This window comes from Schistocerca nitens, chromosome 8 (genome assembly GCF_023898315.1).
Source record: "Schistocerca nitens isolate TAMUIC-IGC-003100 chromosome 8, iqSchNite1.1, whole genome shotgun sequence".
NCBI lineage: Eukaryota > Metazoa > Arthropoda > Insecta > Orthoptera > Acrididae > Schistocerca > Schistocerca nitens.
The window spans coordinates 289,633,324-289,648,645 of NC_064621.1; the positions used below are offsets into that span (position 1 = coordinate 289,633,324).

The following is a 15,322-nucleotide window of genomic DNA, read 5'->3' on the forward strand; positions in this document are numbered from 1 at the left end:
GCTGAGGGTGGTAATGTATTCTTCAAAGATTCGTTGTTAATGAAGTCCACATCTGGGTAACTTCACACTCACTATTGTTATAAGAAAGTGAGCGCACGTCTCTTGCGTCTGCCACTGCAACATCCGCCACGAGAAGAAAAATTAGGTATGCCTTTCCCAGTTTTCATTTGCATTAACACAGCTGAAAATGAGGCACCACAAGAGTCAAAATTGTTCAAGTAAGAGCCTAACCGATATAAAAGGATACAGGACGAGAAAAATAAAGACGAACGGGCTGCTTTTCCACCTGAGCCACCACAACGCACCTTGTCACCAGAGTTTATTTCTTCAGTAAGTAGAGTGCTATGAACGGTCCAGCACACATTTTTAATTTGTCGAGAATGGTCAGCTCATAATTATACTATGACAACAGAAACAGTATTTCATCTCTGCTGCATTACATTAAGCTGAATTACGTTGTCACTAGGTTAGGTGAGGTCAGATTAATTAAATTATGGGATACATTTCCTTGATTTATTTACATTTTCATGACATCTTTAATATTCTCGAGGATCCCCTCACTGTGAGTCTTCGGAAGGAACAGTGTATCTCATGTAATACAGGCTACCACGACTCTTGGTCATAATTGTTGGACGAAGTTACAGCTGGCAACAACAACTGCAAGAAAAGCCTTTCTTAAAAAATATATTTTTGCTAACAAACATAAATTGAAGTGCTACGAAGTACTTTCTGAAAGAGTATGTTTGGAGCTTAGCGTTACATGAAAGGGAGGTATGGATAGAACAGAATAGCAGAATAAACAGAGAAGAGAATTTAAGGTTCTGAAACGTGGTGCTACAGAAGAATGCTGAATATAAAGATGGGTGGATCATATAACTGAAGAGAAGGCACTGAACTTGGACTGGGGTGAAAAGAGCGCAACTTGACTAACAGAAGGTGTAGGATTGTGGCCTTATACCGAGTCAACGAAGAATTGTTAGTTTCCAAATGGACGGAAGTGCTTGATGGTATAATATATGACACTTCCACCAATTCCGATACAATTCGTTCCATTTTGTTTGGTGATGTTAATGGAGTCTGTTCAAAGATGTTACCGTTTTAATGCATAGTCTGATGTCAAGTCCCGGACAGTCACAACCAAATTATCTGTGTTATTCCCGTTACAGACTCTCGGGCATGGTTGTCTGGCAGTGAAGCACGTGCCTGGAAACCGAGAGGTCGCGATATCGAATAACGTCCGATCAGTGGAAACTTTCAGTCTGCCTTTAATCTGAGTCTTCATCTCTCAATGATTTAAGGAGTCGAGAACAGATACACGGTTCGGGATCACTGAAGAATGGTATACAGCCCGTCGGCCTTGACCAATGACGCCGCACGGTCTAGGGCGTCTTGTCACGGTCCGCCCGGTTCCCCCCGTCGGAGGTTCGAGTCCTCCCTCTGGCGTGAACGTGTGTGTGTTGTCCTTAGCGTAAGTTAGTTTAAGTTAGATTAAGTAGTGTGTAAGCTTAGGGATCGATGACCTCAGCAGCTTGGTCCCATAAGATCTTACCACAAATTTCCAAATTTTACCAATGAGCCAGAAGTCACAAGAGATGATGTATAACCAGATTTAATAGCAAAGACGAATGCTGAGAAACAAAGGAATGCAAGACAGAGAAAACAGATGATAGATATTTAACACATACATTCATATTTCGAATATAATGGTGAGTGTATCGCTACTTTGTGTCCTAGTATCTTATTATTTTGTTGATCTATATACCTCAACCGAGGAATGGGATACTACTGCAAAAAATGAAGAAAGGAAATAATAGGGGCAGAAGTAACGTTAGCATTGAATACCTCAGTTGACCTGTAAAGTTAACTGCAGTACCGATACCTATATAGGCCGCGAAGGGGAAAAAAAAAGACGTACGTAAAATTTGTATCCCGTACTTTAGTTGACCTATATAGGTCAACTGAAGTGAGGGATACAAATTTTTCGTATGTCGGTCTTTTCGCCTTCGATAGTGCTAATATCGACTGAGAAATATCGTAATAGTACTAGTGATAGCAAAGGCGAAAAAAAAAGTGACAACTGTAAAATTTGTCTTCTGTGCTGCAGTTGACGACCCTGCTTCAAATCTTCTATTTCACAGATATAAATAGATCCACGCCTCTAAACGAAAATCAAGAAGTAAAAATTGTCCAGAATGGGAAACAACTCTTCCAAAATATATCAAACTCACTAAGAATGAAAATAAGTATGGAATGAATTTGAACGGACAATGATTTAAATTAATACAAGCGACGAAAGTCGTAAACGATGTCTAACCTTTTCTTTTAGAAACAGATTCATCTATATAAATTTCCAATGATGACGCCTCGCCACAGATGATAACCGATTCATTATCTATGGCTCGAAAATAAAAACATTAATATCTGTGAGTAATCTGTGACGTCATTGGTGAAAGCCGACGGCCGGTATTCCATTCTTCATCTGAAGCCGTGGTTCGTACTCCAGGTAAAACTGTGGGTCCCATTTATCCGGTTGGATAACTGGAGCAGATTAGGGACGCACAAGACGCTGAAGTGCCGTCCAAATTAGTGACTTGCACCATTATTTGAGCCTCACGAAATAAGTATTATTTTTCAAACTATCGCCAATGATATTACGTTATAGTTAGCATGTGGTCTATTATCTTTTGTTACTGTCAAAGCAGGCTGCTAGTGTAGCGGTTTCCTCTTTTATTTGTACAGGTCGAAACTAGTTTAGACTCACCTAATAAAGGACGCAACAGCCGAGTCCTCTGATGAGGTCGTACGTTTCAGTTGACATGCAGTCCATAGCCCCATGTGCGTATCTTGATTCTATACGGGAATGTTGTTAGCGAAATGTTCTAAGCGCAATGTTCTTAGCTGGCGTATCTGCTGAACGCCGAGACTAGGTCTGTTGCCAGCTGACGAACACACCGCCCGCTGCGACAATGTGGCCAGGCCAGTCGATAGTTGTGCGCCACGAGCAACTCTCTCTCACCTTGCTCGTCATGCGTTGACGGCTTACACATGGCAGGAAACTAAACTCCGTGCCGAAGGACAGTGATTTAGAAATTTGTGTTCGTGAGTAGAACATCCGTTACGATTGTACAGTTACTAATCCACATAACCAGGTATCAGGGACAAAGTCCCATCTTCAGGTGTATCTGTAAGTTAAAATAAAAAATGTATCTCCAAACCGCAAGACCAAAGAGAAAAGAGATAATTGGGAACACGTAAATAAACTCCAACCATTAACTATAAATGGTAGGACGCAGCGTCCAAACCCAAGCCAACTTTCAAGGCAACACATCTGCTTTAAGTTGATCGTCAGACAGAACATTCAAATGTTCCCGCGCAAAAAGCACCTTCCAGCTGTAACTGACGTAAGTCAGCCTCACCCTGAAGGTGCCTACTAGACGGTGTGGAGTCCAAATGAACCAAATAAAGCCAAATAAGACTGTGTGAGGGAGGCCAAAAGCTGAAAGTAGCAGGCTAAAACTATGACACGTGTAACTGCACTTGCAAAAGTCCAAACCGATCATATGGAACGATTTTTTTGTGGGCAACACAAAATACTGTACTGTCGTCAGTAAAACAGAGAGGTTAATCAGAGTGGGCGTTAGGAGACTGTGCAAAGACCATCTTTAGTTTTTCTGTATCTTAACGACATAGGAGCTGTCATCTGCGCCTAGATAAACTCCTAAGTTCAAAGTTTGGGGGGGGGGGGGAGGGAGGGCGGGGGGGAAACCGTTTAACCGTTGTAAGTGCAATTTCTGAGAGCCTAATCTGACTTTTGGACAACAACACAACTAGAAGCGACGTGAAGTGAGTTGTTAAATAATATATTAACTGTAAGAAACCCAACTCCTAATCCATAGAATTCTGGAAATGTAGTGTTTAATACTATTCTTATTCAAAATTGTTGAGGCTTTCGTGGCCACTTGTTGACAAACTGCCTATTGGCTTCTGTCTCGGGTTCTTCGGCCGACGTTCATCTACTGATTTTTCTGACGTTTCGCCAGCACGAGTGGCTGGCATTGTCAAAGCTTCACCCTCCATTGCCGGTGGTGAACTGGAGCCGAGCTCGCGGGCGCAGACTATATGTACCTGGCGCGCCAACGTCCGAGGGCTTCTCCGCGGTCATTTCCGGTGCGGTTCTCCTCTTGCTACCTGCGACGGTCGTTCGCTGCAGTACGGGAAGCCAGGATCCGTTGACCTTAAGGCTTTCCTCTTTCTTGTTCAAACTGTTCGCGTGCTTTTGTATTTCTACAGCTTCTCTGAACAAGCGCGTGTGATAGTGGTTCTCTACAGCCAGAACTTCCGTGTCGGCGAATTTTATTACGTGGTCGGTCTCATTCAGTGCGTGTTCTGCCACGGCCGATTTCTCCACCTGCCCCAACCTGCAATGTCGCTTATGCTCCTTGATCCTGGTGTTAATGGATCGTCCAGTCATCCCGACATAAACTTTTCCGCATGTGCATGGTATGCGGTATATTCCCGACATTGAAAGTGGGTCTCTTTTCTCCTTCGCCGATCTAAGACACTCTTTGATCTTCCTTGTCGGTTTGAAGATCGTCTTTACGCCATGTTTGCGCAATATACGGCCGATTCTGTCCGTCACTCTGGGAATGTATGGCAGAAAGGCCGTACCCGACATTTCTTTTTCTGGTTCCTTACTTCGCCGAGTGTTTGGCTCAGTTACGCTTCTAATATAATTTGTGGAGTACCCATTGCTCCTCAGGACTGTTTCCAGGTGTTGCATTTCTCGTTTGAGGTGTTGCGGCTCGCATATTCGACTTGCTCTCGTTACGAGCGTACTAATCATGCCCCTTTTCTGGCTCGGGTGGTGGTTTGACAGTTTGTGCAGGTATCGGTCCGTGTGAGTCGGTTTTCGATACACGCTGTGTCCCAGGTTTTCGCCGTCCCTTGTGACCAGCACATCTAGAAATGGCAGTTTCTTGTCCTTTTCTACTTCCATGGTAAATGTTATGTTGGCGTGGAGGCTGTTCAAGTGTCTTAGGAAGTCACCGAGCTGTTCTTCACCATGGCTCCACACCACGAAAGTATCATCGACGTACCTGTACCACACCTTAGGTTTGCAAGTGGCCGAGTCCAGTGCCTGTGCTTCGAATTGTTCCATGAAGAAGTTGGCCACCACTGGACTGAGAGGACTACCCATGGCGACGCCTTCCAGCTGTTCGTAGAAGTCGCCATTCCACGTGAAATAGCTCGTGGTGAGACATGCATGGAAGAGCTTTCTGATGTCTAGCGGGAAAATGGAACCGATGTGCTCCAGAGCGTCACTGAGTGGCACTTTCGTAAATAATGAAACAACATCAAAGCTGACCAGGATGTCGTTTGGTGCAAGTTTCAGTTTCTTCAGCTTCTCAATGAAATGTCCTGAGTCCTTAATGTATGTGTCGGTCTTCCCCACGTGTGGTTGGAGCAGAGAGGCCAAGTGTTTTGCCAGCTTATATGTCGGTGATCCAGGAGCGCTAACGATCGGTCTCAGGGGAACGTTGCTCTTATGGATCTTGGGTAATCCATACAACCGAGGTGGTAGGGCTTCTGTGTTGCGCAGGTTTCTCTGTATGTCCGCCGGCAGAGAAGACGCCTTGATCAATCGATTCGTATTCCGTGTGATACGTTGCGTCGGATCTGCGCTTAGTTTTCGGTACGTCGTCGGATCTAATAGGTCTCGGATCTTTTGCTCATAATCTTCGGTCTTCATTAAGGGGAATACGACCGTCGTAATGAAGACCGAAGATTATGAGCAAAAGATCCGAGACCTATTAGATCCGACGACGTACCGAAAACTAAGCGCAGATCCGACGCAACGTATCACACGGAATACGAATCGATTGATCAAGGCGTCTTCTCTGCCGGCGGACATACAGAGAAACCTGCGCAACACAGAAGCCCTACCACCTCGGTTGTATGGATTACCCAAGATCCATAAGAGCAACGTTCCCCTGAGACCGATCGTTAGCGCTCCTGGATCACCGACATATAAGCTGGCAAAACACTTGGCCTCTCTGCTCCAACCACACGTGGGGAAGACCGACACATACATTAAGGACTCAGGACATTTCATTGAGAAGCTGAAGAAACTGAAACTTGCACCAAACGACATCCTGGTCAGCTTTGATGTTGTTTCATTATTTACGAAAGTGCCACTCAGTGACGCTCTGGAGCACATCGGTTCCATTTTCCCGCTAGACATCAGAAAGCTCTTCCATGCATGTCTCACCACGAGCTATTTCACGTGGAATGGCGACTTCTACGAACAGCTGGAAGGCGTCGCCATGGGTAGTCCTCTCAGTCCAGTGGTGGCCAACTTCTTCATGGAACAATTCGAAGCACAGGCACTGGACTCGGCCACTTGCAAACCTAAGGTGTGGTACAGGTACGTCGATGATACTTTCGTGGTGTGGAGCCATGGTGAAGAACAGCTCGGTGACTTCCTAAGACACTTGAACAGGCTCCATGCCAACATAACATTTACCATGGAAGTAGAAAAGGACAAGAAACTGCCATTTCTAGATGTGCTGGTCACAAGGGACGGCGAAAACCTGGGACACAGCGTGTATCGAAAACCGACTCACACGGACCGATACCTGCACAAACTGTCAAACCACCACCCGAGCCAGAAAAGGGGCATGATTAGTACGCTCGTAACGAGAGCAAGTCGAATATGCGAGCCGCAACACCTCAAACGAGAAATGCAACACCTGGAAACAGTCCTGAGGAGCAATGGGTACTCCACAAATTATATTAGAAGCGTAACTAAGCCAAACACTCGGCGAAGTAAGGAACCAGAAAAAGAAATGTCGGGTACGGCCTTTCTGCCATACATTCCCAGAGTGACGGACAGAATCGGCCGTATATTGCGCAAACATGGCGTAAAGACGATCTTCAAACCGACAAGGAAGATCAAAGAGTGTCTTAGATCGGCGAAGGAGAAAAGAGACCCACTTTCAATGTCGGGAATATACCGCATACCATGCACATGCGGAAAAGTTTATGTCGGGATGACTGGACGATCCATTAACACCAGGATCAAGGAGCATAAGCGACATTGCAGGTTGGGGCAGGTGGAGAAATCGGCCGTGGCAGAACACGCACTGAATGAGACCGACCACGTAATAAAATTCGCCGACACGGAAGTTCTGGCTGTAGAGAACCACTATCACACGCGCTTGTTCAGAGAAGCTGTAGAAATACAAAAGCACGCGAACAGTTTGAACAAGAAAGAGGAAAGCCTTAAGGTCAACGGATCCTGGCTTCCCGTACTGCAGCGAACGACCGTCGCAGGTAGCAAGAGGAGAACCGCACCGGAAATGACCGCGGAGAAGCCCTCGGACGTTGGCGCGCCAGGTACATATAGTCTGCGCCCGCGAGCTCGGCTCCAGTTCACCACCGGCAATGGATGGTGAAGCTTTGACAATGCCAGCCACTCGTGCTGGCGAAACGTCAGAAAAATCAGTAGATGAACGTCGGCCGAAGAACCCGAGACAGAAGCCAATAGGCTATTCTTATTCAATTGAAAAATGGTTCAAATGACTCTGAGCGCTATGGGACTTAACATCTGAGGTCATCAGTCTCCTCGAACTTAGAACTACTTTAACCTAACTAGCCGAAGGACATCACACACACATATGCCCGAGGCAGGATTCGAACATGCGACCGTATCGGTCGCGCGGTTCCAGACTGAAGCGCCTAGAAACGCTCGGACACAGCGGCCGGCTTCAATTAACAAATCAGGTATACTTAAGTTTACAAATAAAACATTATTATATTACGATAATTACTTCCATTACTGAGGCACGAATGAGCTATGTAATGCAAATAAATGTCCTTTTTGATTCTGTTAAATGTTTGCACGGGCACGGTTCTACCGATCATAAACTAAACGTTTCACCGTCTGAAGTATAACTTCTAAGAGGCTAAACTGACTTTTGGACAACAACACAATTAGACGCGACGTGAAATGACGTGTGAAACATAATATTGGTTGGTTGGTTTTGGGGAAGGAGACCAGACAGCGAGGTCATCGGCCTCATCGGATTAGGGAAGGACAGGGAAGGAAGTCGGCCGTGCCCTTTGAAAGGAACCATCCCGGCATTTGCCTGGAGCGATTTAGGGAAATCACGGAAAACCTAAACCAGGATGGCCGGACGCGGAATTGAACCGTCGTCCTCCCGAATGCGAGTCCAGTGTCTAACCACTGCGCCACCTCGCTCGGTGAAACATAATATTAACGGTAAACATATGCTAACAATAAACCATAGAATTCTGGAAGGCTACGGTTAAGTACTATTTTTATTCAATAGACAAATGAGACACCATGAAGCTATCAAAAAAATATTATCATGTTACGATAATTACCGCCATTACTGGGACACGGATGAGCTATCTAATGCAAATAAACGAACTTTTTGATTCTATAAATGTTTGCACGTAACTGTCACTGAGAGATATTTAAATTTATTGTCCTTTCACGAAATAAGAGGTTAGGACGTGACAAATAGAGGCAATACAAACGGGGACTATCTAACATTAATGTATACAAAGAAAAATAAAATGCTACTCTCTTTCTTTAATTGTCTTTATTTCTTTCTTCACGATCTCTCTCTCTCTCTCTCTCTCTCTCTCTCTGCTGTCTGGTGTGCACGAGCATGGCTGTCGCTATAGACACCCCCACACGCTCTCATTCGTGACCTACAGACAAGAGCTTAGAATTTATATCCAATTAATTTCGGTCAGTTGTGTGGCTTCTACACGTCAGTGTTCGAGCTGACTGACACACGCGCAACGCCGGAAACCCCATTGAAATCCGAGTCAAAAGTAAAGTCCCGTCGCCACAGGGGACGTTCAAATGACACACTTCTGTTCATTTAGTTTAAATATTTTGCATTCATTTATTTAACCTAAACCATCGGCTCAGGTTTATCGCGGATGTCAGAGGTATTTCGGTACGCGCATTGGTAGCACACTGTGATTTTGGAACACTACTTCTCCTGCCCGTACGGAAGTAGATTATTAGAACACGCACTTTACAAATTTTTCTGTAGGATGGACTTGTGGTAAGCTCCTATGGGACCAAACTGATGAGGTCATCGGTCCCTAGGCTTAAACACTACTTAATCTAAATTAAACTAACTTAAACTAACTTACACACACCCATTCCCGAGGGAGGACTCGAATCTCCGACGGGGGAAGCCACGCGAACCGTGGCAAGGCGCCCCAGACCTTGGATAGAATACGAAGGATTGAAGGGGACAAGAAAAGGAAGGATCATTAGGGCTAGGTACCCATCGACATCGAGGCACTAAAGGTAGGAAAAGAAAGAAAGGAAATTGTGATTTGAAAATCACGTCGAAGACGAGTCATTAGTGACGACATTTCATTGAGGCAGGGCAAAGCAAGACTGGGGGAGGAAATCGACTGTCTTATCAAGACACTGTTTCAGCATTCTCCACAAGAAATTTAGGGAAACCATGAAAAATCTATATCTGGATAGTGGGACGTAATTTTGCATCCCGATTCTCACGATTCGGGGAAACTTGACCTTTTAAACTCGTTTGGCACCCAACACATTTTTTGTATGAAATCGTTATCTTCGGGTGAGGCCGGATTCATACTAAAATTAATTTATCCTAAGCGTGCCTTTCATACAGTTCCTGAATGCAGACATGTAATTACTCTGTTGGTTCCTCCAAGAAAGAGAATAAATAAAATTCACGAATCATTTGTCCTGGCTTCCCATTCCGATCTCCCAAAAACTTAACTACTCAATTAGACATGAACTGCTGACAAAAAGTAATTTTCTTGGTAAGAAATCTTCACAGTTCATCACGGTATACGACGACTCTTCCACCAACGTAGATGTTGTGGCATTAATTTTCGTCGATTAACAATGGAATCTCGGTGTCTAACGGGAATCCTATTTCAGCAAATTGCAATTGTAGCTTCATGATAAGAAACGCGGACAAGTGTAATCTCGAGGCTTTTTCATTGCTTATATTGCCAATTACATTTCAAAGGGTCACTTGGGGGTAAAATGGAGAGTATTGGCTTTGAATTGTTACAGTCCAAAGGTCCAATCTTGGTATTTATCTGAATGCAATCGATTCTGCTACAGGGCAGAGGATAATCCTGTTAGACATGTAACTTTTTTAAATCTAGTCTTTCGGGGTAACGCTTGGCTAGCGATCCTTATAATACATTATTTCAGTAATGTAGTTGATCTGTGATCGCAGATCAGCAGTTCGTTCACCGACATTGGTGCAATTACGTGGAATAAGACGACGGCGAGTGTCTCATAAATTCTGACTGTGTGAATTACGCCATAAAAGTGCTTCCCCGATGACAGACTAACAGGAAGAGAAGAATGTTGACGAGAAACATATAAGCAGACCTACTGAAAACCACGAGTCTCGCACCTTCCAGAGAACACAGAGGCACAACCCGCTAAAAAATTGTGCTTCCGTATTAATAGGATCAGCTTCCACTCTTGATAGTTTTATAATATGGCTGTAGGCAGGAGACTGAAGTGATATCTTTTTAGGCTTCGGGCTAGTACGGAAAGGAGCTTTTGTTCAAAATAATCAGCGACAGACAAATTTTCATCAATGCCACAAATGATGACGACATCACCTTCCGCTCCAAAATTTCTGTGCTTTCAATAAGTTATAAAATTTCCTCGAAATTTCCGCGGCTAATATTCAGAACCTTTCACATGAGTGCTCCTTGGTCATTTTGAAGTGATCGACATTTTATCCACTGCGATTAGGGTAGTAACTTGTATTCGTCATTCTAGATTACAGTACAAGCCCAAATGCAATCTGTGTTTTAACTTTTTTTATATACATATGCTATAGGAAAATTAAGGTCTATTATTTGGTATGTACGATCAAATGTAAAAGTGAATATAGTATCATCTATAAGTAGAAAGTGCTCTTGCCCAGTGGAGAGAGAGTCAGTGAAATACAGTCACGAGTAGTTGTCATACGAATGTTGCGCTACTGAAAACAGACTTGAAATGGTGTAAACATTGTCAAAGTTATTTATTCTGAGCGCCTAGCATAGATTAAAATTGAAACTAAAAACCTAAAAAACTGACGCTATGCATAAAATATTTTATGTATTTTCCCCGAACATCTTATTGGCATCTTAACAGCTTCGCACTACAACAAACTTCTGCTGAGCTTGGGTCGGAGATCTTCTTCCTCAAAAAGTGCCATAGCTGCAGACAGAGATGTTTATGAGAAACTCAGCTTGTATGTCTTTGAGATGCAGTCATCGTCATAACAAACTGACGAGTGTTTCTACAGGAATTGAGCAATACGTCACGGGCAGTATTTAGGTACAGATAACGGCAAAGGAAATTAAAGTAGTGACAGTAATTTAGCAAAATAATGATGAAACTAAATACATTTTAATCTGCATAGAAAGTTACGAGATCACTGGCAGTCAATTACTTATAGCCTTTAGGAAACGAATGTATGAAAACTTGCGTTAACGGCATTAGTGAACAGCTGATTGGGCCCCAACCCTATATACTTTTGCAAATGTATTTGCAAATACTTTTGTAGGGTACACATGTATCCGCTTGTGTGTAGGTGGGTGAATGAGAGTGTGACAACTGAAGTTTACTTTCATGTGAAAGTTTAGAAGTGAAACCTGACCGCCTATAAGCCCGGTGTAGACAGCTCTTCAGTTCCGATTTATTTCTACAAACAGTAGGGAGTGTGGAGATGGTTACTGGAGTCTTGGTTAAAGAATTACAATCGACGATTTGCGATACCGCAGTTAGGAACAGTGACGGTTAGTCGATCAGTCATACCTTCATAGTGAAACCACAGGATTTTAGTCATAAGAGAAGTACTAGGAAAGCAGTGACACAACCGTTTTAACTCACGTTGTTGCTGCTTCTGTCTTTCGTGAGCGTGCAACAAAAACATTGCCTTATAGCGCGAGGACTGGATACTAGTGACGACTATACCCCTAGAACACTAAAGGGCGGAAAATTTTACATCGTAAATTTTACTACTGTATATTTCATTCAAAGGAAGTCATAATTTATAGTTTATTCACTAGTTAATTACAGTTATAAGGCCTCGAGTGGCACGTACAAAATGTCCTGGATTACGTGACTGGCGGGAACCGCGGATTGGTACCAACTGAAGTCGTAAACTTTAACCGGCCGATGTGACCGAGCGGTTGTGGGCGCTTCAGTCCGGAACCGCGCTGCTGCTACGGTCGCAGGTTCGAATCCTGCTTCGGGCATGGATGTGTGTGCTGTCTTTAGGTTAGTTAGGTTTAAGTAGTTCTAAGTCTAGGAGACTGATGACCTCAGATGTTAAGTCCCATGGTGCTTAGAGCCATTTGTAATATTTTTCGGTAAATTTTACGAGGGTTTTGTAATCTAGGGTTAAGGATAGCAGCAGCAACCATGTGACAATCACCATTTGGTAACGGTCGAGGAGTACTCGATTAGTTAACCACTCAAGTCGATGGAACTTCGAGGAAATTTTATTGGTTTACATCGCCATGAAACCATGCATTCGTACTTTTTATAGCTGTCTCTTTCTTACTTGTAATTGTGACTTGAAGAATGGTTATTGTTTTTAAATACGTGCTACTTTCATTTCGCTTCAAAATGAAATACGCGTGCCGGTCGCAGGTTCGAATCCTGCCTCGGGCATGGATGTGTGTGATGTCCTTAGGTTAGTTAGGTTTAAGTAGTTCTAAGTTCTAGGGGACTGATGATCTCAGAAGTTAAGTCCCATAGTGCTCAGAGCCATTTGAACAATTTTTTGAAATACGAGGCAGTCTCCATGGAAAGAGATGGCACTTATCTGCAATTCATTTTAGCTTCCGTCTTGAGTAACAGCACTCCATAAATGCTAATTCCACACAAGGTACGAACCCGGGTTCTGGAACAAAAATTCTAATCGAGCCCGGGTTTATTAACTCGTTGATGACGAGAGCCGTGTCGGCATATAACCGACACCCAATGCGAACAATCGTGTAATTGGAACTCAGTCGAAAATACACTCGAAATAATCACGTTTAGGCCGGGAACGTAACAAAATAAAAACAAAAAAACAGAAATGCCATGCATTAATGGATGACCCTTATCAAACACTCAAATTTTTTTGATTAAGCTTGCGCGTGTTCTGTATTTTATTATTATTTTGTCTGTAAACATCAGACTACTCATTTAACGTAGCTTTGTTGTTTTGTCGGGGTGTAATTTAAAAGAGCGATCGGCATGCAGTGGCCTATACGCAACCGAGAGATGTGGGGAAACATTGCATTCTTTCACCAAATAAATTACACCTATCCCTCTGCTCTTTTACAATATTAGTTTCCGCCTTAAAATTTGCATTTTCAGCTACTCTCGTCTTCAAAAATGGTTCAAATGGCTCTGAGCACTATGGGACTGAACTTCTGAGGTCATCAGTCGCCTAGGACTTGGAACTAATTAAACCTAAGGACATCACACTCATCCATGCCCGAGGCAGGATTCGAACCTACGACCGTAGCGGTCGCTCGGTTCCAGACCGTAGGGCCTAGAACCGCACGGCCACTCCGGCTGGCACTCTCGTCTTCTGCAGTGCGTTTAAAACAGTACGTTTTCTGTTGTTAAGAATCTATTCAAATGTTTTGTCGTCCTCACCCAAGAATAGAACAGGTTTTAGCACATGCGTCTCGTTACTTCTATGGGAAAGAAATTACATAACTAAATTTTGAAAAACTTGTGCTGAAACTATAAGAATGAGAAAACATTCTCCAGATGACCATGCAGTTATCATTACTGATAAAGACATATGTTTCTTTGAAAGGCAAGTTACAATCGTACAGAAACGTCGGTAATATCTGCCTGGAATAAAACATTGTTATTACCTAAAACGCTATAACCTAGATTAAACATTAAAGAATTACTTCAGTAGCACAATAGTCTTCACACAGTAGGTTTCTGCCACACAACAAGCTGCTCTAGCTCATGGTTTGTAAATAAAAAATGTAGATGAAAATCCTGGAAGCCTATACTTCCTTTTACTGTAATTTGCATAATTCTGTGGGAAGCCCATAAAATGGAGTACTTGTTCACCCCCATTGCGGTTGTCCATGTTTCAATGTTTTGCCAAATGTTACGTTTGTCCAAATTTGAGAGTGTAAAGCAATCGATGCGACCATTAAATGAAATACAGGTGACACAACAGCACAAATACACTATAACAACAGAAGGACCAAGCGGTTCACGAACACAAAGAAACGCGCGCGCACACACACACACACACACACACACACACACACACACACACAGGAAGCACAGAGTAATAAATGAGGATAATAGATGATGGTAGGCATTATGGGACGACAGCATTGTACCTGATGAGAAGGTGACAGACCACTTATTGCAATTTTGATGAAAACTTACAAGGAAAGTAGAGCTTAAGACAGGATTTAAAATAGTAAAGTTTTCACCGCAACTGAAAGGGGTAATGCACAACAGTATCTGCAGCTCAAAAGACAGTTAGTGACTTGTCTACTAAAGCAACAGTAATGCAGTAACGTCTGTCTCTGTTTTGAACACAGCCCTTACCCCTTTCAACCAAGTACACACAACTTTTTTCCCCATTTCCCAAAGGCCTTAGCTGGTGCAGTGTATATCGCAACTATCCGGTGAACGGTCGGGACACTCGATTGTCGTCCAGGATACCGGGCAGCATACATATTACACGCCCGTTGAGCATTTTGATAACAATAGCCACACATAAACACGATATCGACCTCTTCCGCAATTGGTAAACGGTCCATTTTAACACGGGTAATGTATCACGAAGCAAATACCGTCCGCACTGGCGGAATGTTACGTGATACCACGTACTTATACGTTTGTGACTATTACAGCGCCATCTATCACAAAGCGAAAGAAGTGGTCCAACTAAAACATTCATCTTGCTTTAGTACTACACGAATATGTAATTAAAAATGAGGATTCCTATTTGAAAAAACGCAGTTGATATACGTTTGAGATATGGCAGCGCCATCTAGCGGGCCACCCATAGAGCCATCTTGTTTCCCCCTTCAAGCTAGACAAGTTTCGATCTTTGTAGTTTTTTAGTTTGACGCTTATTTCGTGAGATATTTGGCCCGGTCACGATCAATATAGGCAACGGCCTTGCCGCAGTTGATACACCGGTTCCCGTTAGATCACCGTAGTTAAGCGCTGTCGGGCGTGATCGGCACTCGGATGGGTGACCATCCAGGCCGCCAAGCGCTGTTGCCA

General features: G+C 43.4%; 1 pseudogene; it reads left to right on the top strand.

Moving 5' to 3' along the window:
* Positions 1-15,204: 15,204 nt before the first annotated feature.
* Positions 15,205-15,322, top strand: LOC126200019 (5S ribosomal RNA; annotated as a pseudogene).